Consider the following 16,078-nt stretch of genomic DNA (forward strand, 5'->3'; position numbering starts at 1 on the left):
TAGAAAAATGTGCTGCAAATGTGGGCCTCCCGCATGGCATGCTTGCATTGGATGAAGTGTCTCCAAGCCACTCCCGTGGATTGTCCCCGAAATTTGCCAGACACTCTGGTGTGTCCCTTGCCCACTGGTGTGCTGGTTGAAATCCAGCTTGTGACAAAAATGCCTTCCGTGGAAGGGGGAGTTTTTCTTGGGGTCTAACTCTAGAAAAATGGGGCAAAGATGTATATTGCCAGGCTGGAGATGGTTACGCATCATGACCTGTGTGTGTTGTACTTTGCACGCCTGTTTGTGCCTTGGGTAGAGCAGAGAGCAGCGGGCAGCTGACCTGATGTTGCACAGCTGGCTTCATTCTATGTGCACAGATTGTGGCACAGGAGAGCAGGATTAAAACTCTGTGTGCATTGGCCGGGAATCGAACCCGGGCCTCCCGCGTGGCAGGCGAGAATTCTACCACTGAACCACCAATGCGGCCTTCCTGCAGCAAGCCTGGGCCAACGCAGCTGCATGTCACCACCGTGAGGCTCAGCATGCCTTCCGTGAAAGGGGGAGTGTCTTCAGGTCAAACTCTAGAAAAATGTGCTGCAAATGTGGGCCTCCCGCATGGCATGCTTGCATTGGATGAAGTGTCTCCAAGCCACTCCCGTGGATTGTCCCCGGAATTTGCCAGACACTCTGGTGTGTCCCTTGCCCACTGGTGTGCTGGTTGAAATCCAGCTTGTGACAAAAATGCCTTCCGTGGAAGGGGGAGTTTTTCTTGGGGTCTAACTCTAGAAAAATGGGGCAAAGATGTATATTGCCAGGCTGGAGATGGTTACGCATCATGACCTGTGTGTGTTGTACTTTGCACGCCTGTTTGTGCCTTGGGTAGAGCAGAGAGCAGCGGGCAGCTGACCTGATGTTGCACAGCTGGCTTCATTCTATGTGCACAGATTGTGGCACAGGAGAGCAGGATTAAAACTCTGTGTGCATTGGCCGGGAATCGAACCCGGGCCTCCCGCGTGGCAGGCGAGAATTCTACCACTGAACCACCAATGCGGCCTTCCTGCAGCAAGCCTGGGCCAACGCAGCTGCATGTCACCACCGTGAGGCTCAGCATGCCTTCCGTGAAAGGGGGAGTGTCTTCAGGTCAAACTCTAGAAAAATGTGCTGCAAATGTGGGCCTCCCGCATGGCATGCTTGCATTGGATGAAGTGTCTCCAAGCCACTCCCGTGGATTGTCCCCGAAATTTGCCAGACACTCTGGTGTGTCCCTTGCCCACTGGTGTGCTGGTTGAAATCCAGCTTGTGACAAAAATGCCTTCCGTGGAAGGGGGAGTTTTTCTTGGGGTCTAACTCTAGAAAAATGGGGCAAAGATGTATATTGCCAGGCTGGAGATGGTTACGCATCATGACCTGTGTGTGTTGTACTTTGCACGCCTGTTTGTGCCTTGGGTAGAGCAGAGAGCAGCGGGCAGCTGACCTGATGTTGCACAGCTGGCTTCATTCTATGTGCACAGATTGTGGCACAGGAGAGCAGGATTAAAACTCTGTGTGCATTGGCCGGGAATCGAACCCGGGCCTCCCGCGTGGCAGGCGAGAATTCTACCACTGAACCACCAATGCGGCCTTCCTGCAGCAAGCCTGGGCCAACGCAGCTGCATGTCACCACCGTGAGGCTCAGCATGCCTTCCGTGAAAGGGGGAGTGTCTTCAGGTCAAACTCTAGAAAAATGTGCTGCAAATGTGGGCCTCCCGCATGGCATGCTTGCATTGGATGAAGTGTCTCCAAGCCACTCCCGTGGATTGTCCCCGGAATTTGCCAGACACTCTGGTGTGTCCCTTGCCCACTGGTGTGCTGGTTGAAATCCAGCTTGTGACAAAAATGCCTTCCGTGGAAGGGGGAGTTTTTCTTGGGGTCTAACTCTAGAAAAATGGGGCAAAGATGTATATTGCCAGGCTGGAGATGGTTACGCATCATGACCTGTGTGTGTTGTACTTTGCACGCCTGTTTGTGCCTTGGGTAGAGCAGAGAGCAGCGGGCAGCTGACCTGATGTTGCACAGCTGGCTTCATTCTATGTGCACAGATTGTGGCACAGGAGAGCAGGATTAAAACTCTGTGTGCATTGGCCGGGAATCGAACCCGGGCCTCCCGCGTGGCAGGCGAGAATTCTACCACTGAACCACCAATGCGGCCTTCCTGCAGCAAGCCTGGGCCAACGCAGCTGCATGTCACCACCGTGAGGCTCAGCATGCCTTCCGTGAAAGGGGGAGTGTCTTCAGGTCAAACTCTAGAAAAATGTGCTGCAAATGTGGGCCTCCCGCATGGCATGCTTGCATTGGATGAAGTGTCTCCAAGCCACTCCCGTGGATTGTCCCCGAAATTTGCCAGACACTCTGGTGTGTCCCTTGCCCACTGGTGTGCTGGTTGAAATCCAGCTTGTGACAAAAATGCCTTCCGTGGAAGGGGGAGTTTTTCTTGGGGTCTAACTCTAGAAAAATGGGGCAAAGATGTATATTGCCAGGCTGGAGATGGTTACGCATCATGACCTGTGTGTGTTGTACTTTGCACGCCTGTTTGTGCCTTGGGTAGAGCAGAGAGCAGCGGGCAGCTGACCTGATGTTGCACAGCTGGCTTCATTCTATGTGCACAGATTGTGGCACAGGAGAGCAGGATTAAAACTCTGTGTGCATTGGCCGGGAATCGAACCCGGGCCTCCCGCGTGGCAGGCGAGAATTCTACCACTGAACCACCAATGCGGCCTTCCTGCAGCAAGCCTGGGCCAACGCAGCTGCATGTCACCACCGTGAGGCTCAGCATGCCTTCCGTGAAAGGGGGAGTGTCTTCAGGTCAAACTCTAGAAAAATGTGCTGCAAATGTGGGCCTCCCGCATGGCATGCTTGCATTGGATGAAGTGTCTCCAAGCCACTCCCGTGGATTGTCCCCGGAATTTGCCAGACACTCTGGTGTGTCCCTTGCCCACTGGTGTGCTGGTTGAAATCCAGCTTGTGACAAAAATGCCTTCCGTGGAAGGGGGAGTTTTTCTTGGGGTCTAACTCTAGAAAAATGGGGCAAAGATGTATATTGCAAGGCTGGAGATGGTTACGCATCATGACCTGTGTGTGTTGTACTTTGCACGCCTGTTTGTGCCTTGGGTAGAGCAGAGAGCAGCGGGCAGCTGACCTGATGTTGCACAGCTGGCTTCATTCTATGTGCACAGATTGTGGCACAGGAGAGCAGGATTAAAACTCTGTGTGCATTGGCCGGGAATCGAACCCGGGCCACCCGCGTGGCAGGCGAGAATTCTACCACTGAACCACCAATGCGGCCTTCCTGCAGCAAGCCTGGGCCAACGCAGCTACGTGTCACCACCGTGAGGCTCAGCATGCCTTCCGTGAAAGGGGGAGTGTCTTCAGGTCAAACTCTAGAAAAATGTGCTGCAAATGTGGGCCTCCCGCATGGCATGCTTGCATTGGATGAAGTGTCTCCAAGCCACTCCCGTGGATTGTCCCCGAAATTTGCCAGACACTCTGGTGTGTCCCTTGCCCACTGGTGTGTGGGTTGAAATCCAGCTTGTGACAAAAATGCCTTCCGTGGAAGGGGGAGTTTTTCTTGGGGTCTAACTCTAGAAAAATGGGGCAAAGATGTATATTGCCAGGCTGGAGATGGTTACGCATCATGACCTGTGTGTGTTGTACTTTGCACGCCTGTTTGTGCCTTGGGTAGAGCAGAGAGCAGCGGGCAGCTGACCTGATGTTGCACAGCTGGCTTCATTCTATGTGCACAGATTGTGGCACAGGAGAGCAGGATTAAAACTCTGTGTGCATTGGCCGGGAATCGAACCCGGGCCTCCCGCGTGGCAGGCGAGAATTCTACCACTGAACCACCAATGCGGCCTTCCTGCAGCAAGCCTGGGCCAACGCAGCTGCATGTCACCACCGTGATGCTCAGCATGCCTTCCGTGAAAGGGGGAGTGTCTTCAGGTCAAACTCTAGAAAAATGTGCTGCAAATGTGGGCCTCCCGCATGGCATGCTTGCATTGGATGAAGTGTCTCCAAGCCACTCCCGTGGATTGTCCCCGAAATTTGCCAGACACTCTGGTGTGTCCCTTGCCCACTGGTGTGCTGGTTGAAATCCAGCTTGTGACAAAAATGCCTTCCGTGGAAGGGGGAGTTTTTCTTGGGGTCCAACTCTAGAAAAATGGGGCAAAGATGTATATTGCCAGGCTGGAGATGGTTACGCATCATGACCTGTGTGTGTTGTACTTTGCACGCCTGTTTGTGCCTTGGGTAGAGCAGAGAGCAGCGGGCAGCTGACCTGATGTTGCACAGCTGGCTTCATTCTATGTGCACAGATTGTGGCACAGGAGAGCAGGATTAAAACTCTGTGTGCATTGGCCGGGATTCGAACCCGGGCCTCCCGCGTGGCAGGCGAGAATTCTACCACTGAACCACCAATGCGGCCTTCCTGCAGCAAGCCTGGGCCAACGCAGCTGCATGTCACCACCGTGAGGCTCAGCATGCCTTCCGTGAAAGGGGGAGTGTCTTCAGGTCAAACTCTAGAAAAATGTGCTGCAAATGTGGGCCTCCCGCATGGCATGCTTGCATTGGATGAAGTGTCTCCAAGCCACTCCTGTGGATTGTCCCCGAAATTTGCCAGACACTCTGGTGTGTCCCTTGCCCACTGGTGTGCTGGTTGAAATCCAGCTTGTGACTAAAATGCCTTCCGTGGAAGGGGGAGTTTTTCTTGGGGTCTAACTCTAGAAAAATGGGGCAAAGATGTATATTGCCAGGCTGGAGATGGTTACGCATCATGACCTGTGTGTGTTGTACTTTGCACGCCTGTTTGTGCCTTGGGTAGAGCAGAGAGCAGCGGGCAGCTGACCTGATGTTGCACAGCTGGCTTCATTCTATGTGCACAGATTGTGGCACAGGAGAGCAGGATTAAAACTCTGTGTGCATTGGCCGGGAATCGAACCCGGGCCTCCCGCGTGGCAGGCGAGAATTCTACCACTGAACCACCAATGCAGCCTTCCTGCAGCAAGCCTGGGCCAACGCAGCTGCATGTCACCACCGTGAGGCTCAGCATGCCTTCCGTGAAAGGGGGAGTGTCTTCAGGTCAAACTCTAGAAAAATGTGCTGCAAATGTGGGCCTCCCGCATGGCATGCTTGCATTGGATGAAGTGTCTCCAAGCCACTCCCGTGGATTGTCCCCGAAATTTGCCAGACACTCTGGTGTGTCCCTTGCCCACTGGTGTGCTGGTTGAAATCCAGCTTGTGACAAAAATGCCTTCCGTGGAAGGGGGAGTTTTTCTTGGGGTCTAACTCTAGAAAAATGGGGCAAAGATGTATATTGCCAGGCTGGAGATGGTTACGCATCATGACCTGTGTTTGTTGTACTTTGCACGCCTGTTTGTGCCTTGGGTAGAGCAGAGAGCAGCGGGCAACCGACCTGATGTTGCACAGCTGGCTTCATTCTATGTGCACAGATTGTGGCACAGGAGAGCAGGATTAAAACTCTGTGTGCATTGGCCGGGAATCGAACCCGGGCCTCCCGCGTGGCAGGCGAGAATTCTACCACTGAACCACCAATGCAGCCTTCCTGCAGGAAGCCTGGGCCAACGCAGCTGCATGTCACCACCGTGAGGCTCAGCATGCCTTCCGTGAAAGGGGGAGTGTCTTCAGGTCAAACTCTAGAAAAATGTGCTGCAAATGTGGGCCTCCCGCATGGCATGCTTGCATTGGATGAAGTGTCTCCAAGCCACTCCCGTGGATTGTCCCCGAAATTTGCCAGACACTCTGGTGTGTCCCTTGCCCACTGGTGTGCTGGTTGAAATCCAGCTTGTGACAAAAATGCCTTCCGTGGAAGGGGGAGTTTTTCTTGGGGTCCAACTCTAGAAAAATGGGGCAAAGATGTATATTGCCAGGCTGGAGATGGTTACGCATCATGACCTGTGTTTGTTGTACTTTGCACGCCTGTTTGTGCCTTGGGTAGAGCAGAGAGCAGCGGGCAACCGACCTGATGTTGCACAGCTGGCTTCATTCTATGTGCACAGATTGTGGCACAGGAGAGCAGGATTAAAACTCTGTGTGCATTGGCCGGGAATCGAACCCGGGCCTCCCGCGTTGCAGACGAGAATTCTACCACTGAACCACCAATGCGGCCTTCCTGCAGCAAGCCTGGGCCAACGCAGCTGCATGTCACCACCGTGAGGCTCAGCATGCCTTCCGTGAGAGGGGGAGTGTCTTCAGGTCAAACTCTAGAAAAATGTGCTGCAAATGTGGGCCTCCCGCATGGCATGCTTGCATTGGATGAAGCGTCTCCAAGCCACTCCCGTGGATTGTCCCCGAAATTTGCCAGACACTCTGGTGTGTCCCTTGCCCACTGGTGTGTGGGTTGAAATCCAGCTTGTGACAAAAATGCCTTCCGTGGAAGGCAGAGTTTTTCTTGGGGTCTAACTCTAGAAAAATGGGGCAAAGATGTATATTGGGAGGCTGGAGATGGTTACGCATCATGACCTGTGTGTGTTGTACTTTGCACGCCTGTTTGTGCCTTGGGTAGAGCAGAGAGCAGTGGGCAGCTGACCTGATGTTGCACAGCTGGCTTCATTCTATGTGCACAGATTGTGGCACAGGAGAGCAGGATTAAAACTCTGAGTGCATTGGCCGGAAATCGAACCCGGGCCACCCGCGTGGCAGGCGAGAATTCTACCACTGAACCACCAATGCGGCCTTCCTGCAGCAAGCCTGGGCCAACGCAGCTGCATGTCACCACCGTGAGGCTCAGCATGCCTTCCGTGAAAGGGGGAGTGTCTTCAGGTCAAACTCTAGAAAAATGTGCTGCAAATGTGGGCCTCCCGCATGGCATGCTTGCATTGGATGAAGTGTCTCCAAGCCACTCCCGTGGATTGTCCCCGAAATTTGCCAGACACTCTGGTGTGTCCCTTGCCCACTGGTGTGTGGGTTGAAATCCAGCTTGTGACAAAAATGCCTTCCGTGGAAGGCAGAGTTTTTCTTGGGGTCTCACTCTAGAAAAATGGGGCAAAGATGTATATTGCGAGGCTGGAGATGGTTACGCATCATGACCTGTGTGTGTTGCACTTTGCACGCCTGTTTGTGCATTGGGTAGAGCAGAGAGCAGCGGGCAGCTGACCTGATGTTGCACAGCTGGCTTCATTCTATGTGCACAGATTGTGGCACAGGAGAGCAGGATTAAAACTCTGTGTGCATTGGCCGGGAATCGAACCCGGGCCTCCCGCGTGGCAGGCGAGAATTCTACCACTGAACCACCAATGCGGCCTTCCTGCAGCAAGCCTGGGCCAACGCAGCTGCATGTCACCACCGTGAGGCACAGCATGCCTTCCGTGAAAGGGGGAGTGTCTTCAGGTCAAACTCTAGAAAAATGTGCTGCAAATGTGGGCCTCCCGCATGGCATGCTTGCATTGGATGAAGTGTCTTCAAGCCACTCCCGTGGATTGTCCCCGAAATTTGCCAGACACTCTGGTGTGTCCCTTGCCCACTGGTGTGTGGGTTGAAATCCAGCTTGTGACAAAAATGCCTTCTGTGGAAGGGGGAGTTTTTCTTGGGGTCTAACTCTAGAAAAATGGGGCAAAGATGTATATTGCCAGGCTGGAGATGGTTACGCATCATGACCTGTGTGTGTTGTACTTTGCACGCCTGTTTGTGCCTTGGGTAGAGCAGAGAGCAGCGGGCAGCTGACCTGATGTTGCACAGCTGGCTTCATTCTATGTGCACAGATTGTGGCACAGGAGAGCAGGATTAAAACTCTGTGTGCATTGGCCGGGAATCGAACCCGGGCCTCCCGCGTGGCAGGCGAGAATTCTACCACTGAACCACCAATGCGGCCTTCCTGCAGCAAGCCTGGGCCAACGCAGCTGCATGTCACCACCGTGAGGCTCAGCATGCCTTCCGTGAAAGGGGGAGTGTCTTCAGGTCAAACTCTAGAAAAATGTGCTGCAAATGTGGGCCTCCCGCATGGCATGCTTGCATTGGATGAAGTGTCTCCAAGCCACTCCCGTGGATTGTCCCCGAAATTTGCCAGACACTCTGGTGTGTCCCTTGCCCACTGGTGTGCTGGTTGAAATCCAGCTTGTGACAAAAATGCCTTCCGTGGAAGGGGGAGTTTTTCTTGGGGTCTAACTCTAGAAAAATGGGGCAAAGATGTATATTGCCAGGCTGGAGATGGTTACGCATCATGACCTGTGTGTGTTGTACTTTGCACGCCTGTTTGTGCCTTGGGTAGAGCAGAGAGCAGCGGGCAGCTGACCTGATGTTGCACAGCTGGCTTCATTCTATGTGCACAGATTGTGGCACAGGAGAGCAGGATTAAAACTCTGTGTGCATTGGCCGGGAATCGAACCCGGGCCTCCCGCGTGGCAGGCGAGAATTCTACCACTGAACCACCAATGCGGCCTTCCTGCAGCAAGCCTGGGCCAACGCAGCTGCATGTCACCACCGTGAGGCTCAGCATGCCTTCCGTGAAAGGGGGAGTGTCTTCAGGTCAAACTCTAGAAAAATGTGCTGCAAATGTGGGCCTCCCGCATGGCATGCTTGCATTGGATGAAGTGTCTCCAAGCCACTCCTGTGGATTGTCCCCGAAATTTGCCAGACACTCTGGTGTGTCCCTTGCCCACTGGTGTGCTGGTTGAAATCCAGCTTGTGACTAAAATGCCTTCCGTGGAAGGGGGAGTTTTTCTTGGGGTCTAACTCTAGAAAAATGGGGCAAAGATGTATATTGCCAGGCTGGAGATGGTTACGCATCATGACCTGTGTGTGTTGTACTTTGCACGCCTGTTTGTGCCTTGGGTAGAGCAGAGAGCAGCGGGCAGCTGACCTGATGTTGCACAGCTGGCTTCATTCTATGTGCACAGATTGTGGCACAGGAGAGCAGGATTAAAACTCTGTGTGCATTGGCCGGGAATCGAACCCGGGCCTCCCGCGTGGCAGGCGAGAATTCTACCACTGAACTACCAATGCGGCCTTCCTGCAGCAAGCCTGGGCCAACGCAGCTGCATGTCACCACCGTGAGGCTCAGCATGCCTTCCGTGAAAGGGGGAGTGTCTTCAGGTCAAACTCTAGAAAAATGTGCTGCAAATGTGGGCCTCCCGCATGGCATGCTTGCATTGGATGAAGTGTCTCCAAGCCACTCCCGTGGATTGTCCCCGAAATTTGCCAGACACTCTGGTGTGTCCCTTGCCCACTGGTGTGCTGGTTGAAATCCAGCTTGTGACAAAAATGCCTTCCGTGGAAGGGGGAGTTTTTCTTGGGGTCTAACTCTAGAAAAATGGGGCAAAGATGTATATTGCCAGGCTGGAGATGGTTACGCATCATGACCTGTGTGTGTTGTACTTTGCACGCCTGTTTGTGCCTTGGGTAGAGCAGAGAGCAGCGGGCAGCTGACCTGATGTTGCACAGCTGGCTTCATTCTATGTGCACAGATTGTGGCACAGGAGAGCAGGATTAAAACTCTGTGTGCATTGGCCGGGAATCGAACCCGGGCCTCCCGCGTGGCAGGCGAGAATTCTACCACTGAACCACCAATGCGGCCTTCCTGCAGCAAGCCTGGGCCAACGCAGCTGCATGTCACCACCGTGAGGCTCAGCATGCCTTTCGTGAAAGGGGGAGTGTCTTCAGGTCAAACTCTAGAAAAATGTGCTGCAAATGTGGGCCTCCCGCATGGCATGCTTGCATTGGATGAAGTGTCTCCAAGCCACTCCCGTGGATTGTCCCCGAAATTTGCCAGACACTCTGGTGTGTCCCTTGCCCACTGGTGTGCTGGTTGAAATCCAGCTTGTGACAAAAATGCCTTCCGTGGAAGGGGGAGTTTTTCTTGGGGTCCAACTCTAGAAAAATGGGGCAAAGATGTATATTGCCAGGCTGGAGATGGTTACGCGTCATGACCTGTGTGTGTTGTACTTTGCACGCCTGTTTGTGCCTTGGGTAGAGCAGAGAGCAGCGGGCAGCTGACCTGATGTTGCACAGCTGGCTTCATTCTATGTGCACAGATTGTGGCACAGGAGAGCAGGATTAAAACTCTGTGTGCATTGGCCGGGAATCGAACCTGGGCCTCCCGCGTGGCAGGCGAGAATTCTACCACTGAACCACCAATGCAGCCTTCCTGCAGCAAGCCAGGGCCAACGCAGCTGCATGTCACCACCGTGAGGCTCAGCATGCCTTTCGTGAAAGGGGGAGTGTCTTCAGGTCAAACTCTAGAAAAATGTGCTGCAAATGTGGGCCTCCCGCATGGCATGCTTGCATTGGATGAAGTGTCTCCAAGCCACTCCCGTGGATTGTCCCCGAAATTTGCCAGACACTCTGGTGTGTCCCTTGCCCACTGGTGTGCTGGTTGAAATCCAGCTTGTGACAAAAATGCCTTCCGTGGAAGGGGGAGTTTTTCTTGGGGTCTAACTCTAGAAAAATGGGGCAAAGATGTATATTGCCAGGCTGGAGATGGTTACGCATCATGACCTGTGTGTGTTGTACTTTGCACGCCTGTTTGTGCCTTGGGTAGAGCAGAGAGCAGCGGGCAGCTGACCTGATGTTGCACAGCTGGCTTCATTCTATGTGCACAGATTGTGGCACAGGAGAGCAGGATTAAAACTCTGTGTGCATTGGCCGGGATTCGAACCCGGGCCTCCCGCGTGGCAGGCGAGAATTCTACCACTGAACCACCAATGCGGCCTTCCTGCAGCAAGCCTGGGCCAACGCAGCTGCATGTCACCACCGTGAGGCTCAGCATGCCTTCCGTGAAAGGGGGAGTGTCTTCAGGTCAAACTCTAGAAAAATGTGCTGCAAATGTGGGCCTCCCGCATGGCATGCTTGCATTGGATGAAGTGTCTCCAAGCCACTCCTGTGGATTGTCCCCGAAATTTGCCAGACACTCTGGTGTGTCCCTTGCCCACTGGTGTGCTGGTTGAAATCCAGCTTGTGACTAAAATGCCTTCCGTGGAAGGGGGAGTTTTTCTTGGGGTCTAACTCTAGAAAAATGGGGCAAAGATGTATATTGCCAGGCTGGAGATGGTTACGCATCATGACCTGTGTGTGTTGTACTTTGCACGCCTGTTTGTGCCTTGGGTAGAGCAGAGAGCAGCGGGCAGCTGACCTGATGTTGCACAGCTGGCTTCATTCTATGTGCACAGATTGTGGCACAGGAGAGCAGGATTAAAACTCTGTGTGCATTGGCCGGGAATCGAACCCGGGCCTCCCGCGTGGCAGGCGAGAATTCTACCACTGAACCACCAATGCAGCCTTCCTGCAGCAAGCCTGGGCCAACGCAGCTGCATGTCACCACCGTGAGGCTCAGCATGCCTTCCGTGAAAGGGGGAGTGTCTTCAGGTCAAACTCTAGAAAAATGTGCTGCAAATGTGGGCCTCCCGCATGGCATGCTTGCATTGGATGAAGTGTCTCCAAGCCACTCCCGTGGATTGTCCACGAAATTTGCCAGACACTCTGGTGTGTCCCTTGCCCACTGGTGTGCTGGTTGAAATCCAGCTTGTGACAAAAATGCCTTCCGTGGAAGGGGGAGTTTTTCTTGGGGTCTAACTCTAGAAAAATGGGGCAAAGATGTATATTGCCAGGCTGGAGATGGTTACGCATCATGACCTGTGTTTGTTGTACTTTGCACGCCTGTTTGTGCCTTGGGTAGAGCAGAGAGCAGCAGGCAACCGACCTGATGTTGCACAGCTGGCTTCATTCTATGTGCACAGATTGTGGCACAGGAGAGCAGGATTAAAACTCTGTGTGCATTGGCCGGGAATCGAACCCGGGCCTCCCGCGTGGCAGGCGAGAATTCTACCACTGAACCACCAATGCAGCCTTCCTGCAGCAAGCCTGGGCCAACGCAGCTGCATGTCACCACCGTGAGGCTCAGCATGCCTTCCGTGAAAGGGGGAGTGTCTTCAGGTCAAACTCTAGAAAAATGTGCTGCAAATGTGGGCCTCCCGCATGGCATGCTTGCATTGGATGAAGTGTCTCCAAGCCACTCCCGTGGATTGTCCCCGAAATTTGCCAGACACTCTGGTGTGTCCCTTGCCCACTGGTGTGCTGGTTGAAATCCAGCTTGTGACAAAAATGCCTTCCGTGGAAGGGGGAGTTTTTCTTGGGGTCCAACTCTAGAAAAATGGGGCAAAGATGTATATTGCCAGGCTGGAGATGGTTACGCATCATGACCTGTGTTTGTTGTACTTTGCACGCCTGTTTGTGCCTTGGGTAGAGCAGAGAGCAGCGGGCAACCGACCTGATGTTGCACAGCTGGCTTCATTCTATGTGCACAGATTGTGGCACAGGAGAGCAGGATTAAAACTCTGTGTGCATTGGCCGGGAATCGAACCCGGGCCTCCCGCGTGGCAGACGAGAATTCTACCACTGAACCACCAATGCGGCCTTCCTGCAGCAAGCCTGGGCCAACGCAGCTGCATGTCACCACCGTGAGGCTCAGCATGCCTTCCGTGAAAGGGGGAGTGTCTTCAGGTCAAACTCTAGAAAAATGTGCTGCAAATGTGGGCCTCCCGCATGGCATGCTTGCATTGGATGAAGTGTCTCCAAGCCACTCCCGTGGATTGTCCCCGGAATTTGCCAGACACTCTGGTGTGTCCCTTGCCCACTGGTGTGCTGGTTGAAATCCAGCTTGTGACAAAAATGCCTTCCGTGGAAGGGGGAGTTTTTCTTGGGGTCTAACTCTAGAAAAATGGGGCAAAGATGTATATTGCCAGGCTGGAGATGGTTACGCATCATGACCTGTGTGTGTTGTACTTTGCACGCCTGTTTGTGCCTTGGGTAGAGCAGAGAGCAGCGGGCAGCTGACCTGATGTTGCACAGCTGGCTTCATTCTATGTGCACAGATTGTGGCACAGGAGAGCAGGATTAAAACTCTGTGTGCATTGGCCGGGAATCGAACCCGGGCCTCCCGCGTGGCAGGCGAGAATTCTACCACTGAACCACCAATGCGGCCTTCCTGCAGCAAGCCTGGGCCAACGCAGCTGCATGTCACCACCGTGAGGCTCAGCATGCCTTCCGTGAAAGGGGGAGTGTCTTCAGGTCAAACTCTAGAAAAATGTGCTGCAAATGTGGGCCTCCCGCATGGCATGCTTGCATTGGATGAAGTGTCTCCAAGCCACTCCCGTGGATTGTCCCCGGAATTTGCCAGACACTCTGGTGTGTCCCTTGCCCACTGGTGTGCTGGTTGAAATCCAGCTTGTGACAAAAATGCCTTCCGTGGAAGGGGGAGTTTTTCTTGGGGTCTAACTCTAGAAAAATGGGGCAAAGATGTATATTGCCAGGCTGGAGATGGTTACGCATCATGACCTGTGTGTGTTGTACTTTGCACGCCTGTTTGTGCCTTGGGTAGAGCAGAGAGCAGCGGGCAGCTGACCTGATGTTGCACAGCTGGCTTCATTCTATGTGCACAGATTGTGGCACAGGAGAGCAGGATTAAAACTCTGTGTGCATTGGCCGGGAATCGAACCCGGGCCTCCCGCGTGGCAGGCGAGAATTCTACCACTGAACCACCAATGCGGCCTTCCTGCAGCAAGCCTGGGCCAACGCAGCTGCATGTCACCACCGTGAGGCTCAGCATGCCTTCCGTGAAAGGGGGAGTGTCTTCAGGTCAAACTCTAGAAAAATGTGCTGCAAATGTGGGCCTCCCGCATGGCATGCTTGCATTGGATGAAGTGTCTCCAAGCCACTCCCGTGGATTGTCCCCGAAATTTGCCAGACACTCTGGTGCGTCCCTTGCCCACTGGTGTGCTGGTTGAAATCCAGCTTGTGACAAAAATGCCTTCCGTGGAAGGGGGAGTTTTTCTTGGGGTCTAACTCTAGAAAAATGGGGCAAAGATGTATATTGCCAGGCTGGAGATGGTTACGCATCATGACCTGTGTGTGCTGTACTTTGCACGCCTGTTTGTGCCTTGGGTAGAGCAGAGAGCAGCGGGCAGCTGACCTGATGTTGCACAGCTGGCTTCATTCTATGTGCACAGATTGTGGCACAGGAGAGCAGGATTAAAACTCTGTGTGCATTGGCCGGGAATCGAACCCGGGCCTCCCGCGTGGCAGGCGAGAATTCTACCACTGAACCACCAATGCGGCCTTCCCGCAGCAAGCCTGGGCCAATGCAGCTGCATGTCATCACCGTGAGGCTCAGCATGCCTTTCGTGAAAGGGGGAGTGTCTTCAGGTCAAACTCTAGAAAAATGTGCTGCAAATGTGGGCCTCCCGCATGGCATGCTTGCATTGGATGAAGTGTCTCCAAGCCACTCCCGTGGATTGTCCCCGAAATTTGCCAGACACTCTGGTGTGTCCCTTGCCCACTGGTGTGCTGGTTGAAATCCAGCTTGTGACAAAAATGCCTTCCGTGGAAGGGGGAGTTTTTCTTGGGGTCTAACTCTAGAAAAATGGGGCAAAGATGTATATTGCCAGGCTGGAGATGGTTACGCATCATGACCTGTGTGTGTTGTACTTTGCACGCCTGTTTGTGCCTTGGGTAGAGCAGAGAGCAGCGGGCAGCTGACCTGATGTTGCACAGCTGGCTTCATTCTATGTGCACAGATTGTGGCACAGGAGAGCAGGATTAAAACTCTGTGTGCATTGGCCGGGAATCGAACCCGGGCCTCCCGCGTGGCAGGCGAGAATTCTACCACTGAACCACCAATGCGGCCTTCCTGCAGCAAGCCTGGGCCAACGCAGCTGCATGTCACCACCGTGAGGCTCAGCATGCCTTCCGTGAAAGGGGGAGTGTCTTCAGGTCAAACTCTAGAAAAATGTGCTGCAAATGTGGGCCTCCCGCATGGCATGCTTGCATTGGATGAAGTGTCTCCAAGCCACTCCCGTGGATTGTCCCCGAAATTTGCCAGACACTCTGGTGTGTCCCTTGCCCACTGGTGTGCTGGTTGAAATCCAGCTTGTGACAAAAATGCCTTCCGTGGAAGGGGGAGTTTTTCTTGGGGTCTAACTCTAGAAAAATGGGGCAAAGATGTATATTGCCAGGCTGGAGATGGTTACGCATCATGACCTGTGTGTGTTGTACTTTGCACGCCTGTTTGTGCCTTGGGTAGAGCAGAGAGCAGCGGGCAGCTGACCTGATGTTGCACAGCTGGCTTCATTCTATGTGCACAGATTGTGGCACAGGAGAGCAGGATTAAAACTCTGTGTGCATTGGCCGGGAATCGAACCCGGGCCTCCCGCGTGGCAGGCGAGAATTCTACCACTGAACCACCAATGCGGCCTTCCTGCAGCAAGCCTGGGCCAACGCAGCTGCATGTCACCACCGTGAGGCTCAGCATGCCTTCCGTGAAAGGGGGAGTGTCTTCAGGTCAAACTCTAGAAAAATGTGCTGCAAATGTGGGCCTCCCGCATGGCATGCTTGCATTGGATGAAGTGTCTCCAAGCCACTCCCGTGGATTGTCCCCGGAATTTGCCAGACACTCTGGTGTGTCCCTTGCCCACTGGTGTGCTGGTTGAAATCCAGCTTGTGACAAAAATGCCTTCCGTGGAAGGGGGAGTTTTTCTTGGGGTCTAACTCTAGAAAAATGGGGCAAAGATGTATATTGCCAGGCTGGAGATGGTTACGCATCATGACCTGTGTGTGTTGTACTTTGCACGCCTGTTTGTGCCTTGGGTAGAGCAGAGAGCAGCGGGCAGCTGACCTGATGTTGCACAGCTGGCTTCATTCTATGTGCACAGATTGTGGCACAGGAGAGCAGGATTAAAACTCTGTGTGCATTGGCCGGGAATCGAACCCGGGCCTCCCGCGTGGCAGGCGAGAATTCTACCACTGAACCACCAATGCGGCCTTCCCGCAGCAAGCCTGGGCCAATGCAGCTGCATGTCATCACCGTGAGGCTCAGCATGCCTTTCGTGAAAGGGGGAGTGTCTTCAGGTCAAACTCTAGAAAAATGTGCTGCAAATGTGGGCCTCCCGCATGGCATGCTTGCATTGGATGAAGTGTCTCCAAGCCACTCCCGTGGATTGTCCCCGAAATTTGCCAGACACTCTGGTGTGTCCCTTGCCCACTGGTGTGCTGGTTGAAATCCAGCTTGTGACAAAAATGCCTTCCGTGGAAGGGGGAGTTTTTCTTGGGGTCTAACTCT

General features: G+C 53.7%; 23 non-coding genes across 23 annotated transcripts; all 23 read right to left on the reverse strand.

The window, feature by feature from the left end:
- Positions 1-397: 397 nt before the first annotated feature.
- On the reverse strand, positions 398-468 carry trnag-gcc (transfer RNA glycine (anticodon GCC)). The gene has a single exon. It is a non-coding gene; the product is annotated as a tRNA-Gly (tRNA).
- Positions 469-964: 496 nt separating this feature from the next.
- On the reverse strand, positions 965-1,035 carry trnag-gcc (transfer RNA glycine (anticodon GCC)). The gene has a single exon. It is a non-coding gene; the product is annotated as a tRNA-Gly (tRNA).
- A 496-nt stretch (positions 1,036-1,531) lies between these two features.
- trnag-gcc (transfer RNA glycine (anticodon GCC)) lies at positions 1,532-1,602 on the reverse strand. Its single transcript has one exon. It is a non-coding gene; the product is annotated as a tRNA-Gly (tRNA).
- A 496-nt stretch (positions 1,603-2,098) lies between these two features.
- Positions 2,099-2,169, reverse strand: trnag-gcc (transfer RNA glycine (anticodon GCC)). The gene has a single exon. It is a non-coding gene; the product is annotated as a tRNA-Gly (tRNA).
- Positions 2,170-2,665: 496 nt separating this feature from the next.
- trnag-gcc (transfer RNA glycine (anticodon GCC)) lies at positions 2,666-2,736 on the reverse strand. The gene has a single exon. It is a non-coding gene; the product is annotated as a tRNA-Gly (tRNA).
- A 1,063-nt stretch (positions 2,737-3,799) lies between these two features.
- On the reverse strand, positions 3,800-3,870 carry trnag-gcc (transfer RNA glycine (anticodon GCC)). The gene has a single exon. It is a non-coding gene; the product is annotated as a tRNA-Gly (tRNA).
- A 496-nt stretch (positions 3,871-4,366) lies between these two features.
- trnag-gcc (transfer RNA glycine (anticodon GCC)) lies at positions 4,367-4,437 on the reverse strand. Its single transcript has one exon. It is a non-coding gene; the product is annotated as a tRNA-Gly (tRNA).
- A 496-nt stretch (positions 4,438-4,933) lies between these two features.
- Positions 4,934-5,004, reverse strand: trnag-gcc (transfer RNA glycine (anticodon GCC)). The gene has a single exon. It is a non-coding gene; the product is annotated as a tRNA-Gly (tRNA).
- Positions 5,005-5,500: 496 nt separating this feature from the next.
- trnag-gcc (transfer RNA glycine (anticodon GCC)) lies at positions 5,501-5,571 on the reverse strand. Its single transcript has one exon. It is a non-coding gene; the product is annotated as a tRNA-Gly (tRNA).
- A 496-nt stretch (positions 5,572-6,067) lies between these two features.
- trnac-gca (transfer RNA cysteine (anticodon GCA)) lies at positions 6,068-6,138 on the reverse strand. Its single transcript has one exon. It is a non-coding gene; the product is annotated as a tRNA-Cys (tRNA).
- Positions 6,139-7,201: 1,063 nt separating this feature from the next.
- Positions 7,202-7,272, reverse strand: trnag-gcc (transfer RNA glycine (anticodon GCC)). The gene has a single exon. It is a non-coding gene; the product is annotated as a tRNA-Gly (tRNA).
- Positions 7,273-7,768: 496 nt separating this feature from the next.
- On the reverse strand, positions 7,769-7,839 carry trnag-gcc (transfer RNA glycine (anticodon GCC)). The gene has a single exon. It is a non-coding gene; the product is annotated as a tRNA-Gly (tRNA).
- A 496-nt stretch (positions 7,840-8,335) lies between these two features.
- On the reverse strand, positions 8,336-8,406 carry trnag-gcc (transfer RNA glycine (anticodon GCC)). The gene has a single exon. It is a non-coding gene; the product is annotated as a tRNA-Gly (tRNA).
- A 1,063-nt stretch (positions 8,407-9,469) lies between these two features.
- Positions 9,470-9,540, reverse strand: trnag-gcc (transfer RNA glycine (anticodon GCC)). The gene has a single exon. It is a non-coding gene; the product is annotated as a tRNA-Gly (tRNA).
- A 1,063-nt stretch (positions 9,541-10,603) lies between these two features.
- trnag-gcc (transfer RNA glycine (anticodon GCC)) lies at positions 10,604-10,674 on the reverse strand. The gene has a single exon. It is a non-coding gene; the product is annotated as a tRNA-Gly (tRNA).
- A 496-nt stretch (positions 10,675-11,170) lies between these two features.
- On the reverse strand, positions 11,171-11,241 carry trnag-gcc (transfer RNA glycine (anticodon GCC)). Its single transcript has one exon. It is a non-coding gene; the product is annotated as a tRNA-Gly (tRNA).
- Positions 11,242-11,737: 496 nt separating this feature from the next.
- On the reverse strand, positions 11,738-11,808 carry trnag-gcc (transfer RNA glycine (anticodon GCC)). The gene has a single exon. It is a non-coding gene; the product is annotated as a tRNA-Gly (tRNA).
- A 1,063-nt stretch (positions 11,809-12,871) lies between these two features.
- trnag-gcc (transfer RNA glycine (anticodon GCC)) lies at positions 12,872-12,942 on the reverse strand. The gene has a single exon. It is a non-coding gene; the product is annotated as a tRNA-Gly (tRNA).
- Positions 12,943-13,438: 496 nt separating this feature from the next.
- Positions 13,439-13,509, reverse strand: trnag-gcc (transfer RNA glycine (anticodon GCC)). The gene has a single exon. It is a non-coding gene; the product is annotated as a tRNA-Gly (tRNA).
- A 496-nt stretch (positions 13,510-14,005) lies between these two features.
- Positions 14,006-14,076, reverse strand: trnag-gcc (transfer RNA glycine (anticodon GCC)). The gene has a single exon. It is a non-coding gene; the product is annotated as a tRNA-Gly (tRNA).
- A 496-nt stretch (positions 14,077-14,572) lies between these two features.
- On the reverse strand, positions 14,573-14,643 carry trnag-gcc (transfer RNA glycine (anticodon GCC)). The gene has a single exon. It is a non-coding gene; the product is annotated as a tRNA-Gly (tRNA).
- Positions 14,644-15,139: 496 nt separating this feature from the next.
- Positions 15,140-15,210, reverse strand: trnag-gcc (transfer RNA glycine (anticodon GCC)). Its single transcript has one exon. It is a non-coding gene; the product is annotated as a tRNA-Gly (tRNA).
- Positions 15,211-15,706: 496 nt separating this feature from the next.
- Positions 15,707-15,777, reverse strand: trnag-gcc (transfer RNA glycine (anticodon GCC)). Its single transcript has one exon. It is a non-coding gene; the product is annotated as a tRNA-Gly (tRNA).
- Positions 15,778-16,078: the final 301 nt, after the last annotated feature.

Source organism: Halichoeres trimaculatus, unplaced genomic scaffold (genome assembly GCF_033239565.1).
Source record: "Halichoeres trimaculatus isolate MK-OKI-2021-1 unplaced genomic scaffold, fHalTri1.1 fHalTri1_scaffold_99, whole genome shotgun sequence".
Lineage (NCBI taxonomy): Eukaryota > Metazoa > Chordata > Actinopteri > Labriformes > Labridae > Halichoeres > Halichoeres trimaculatus.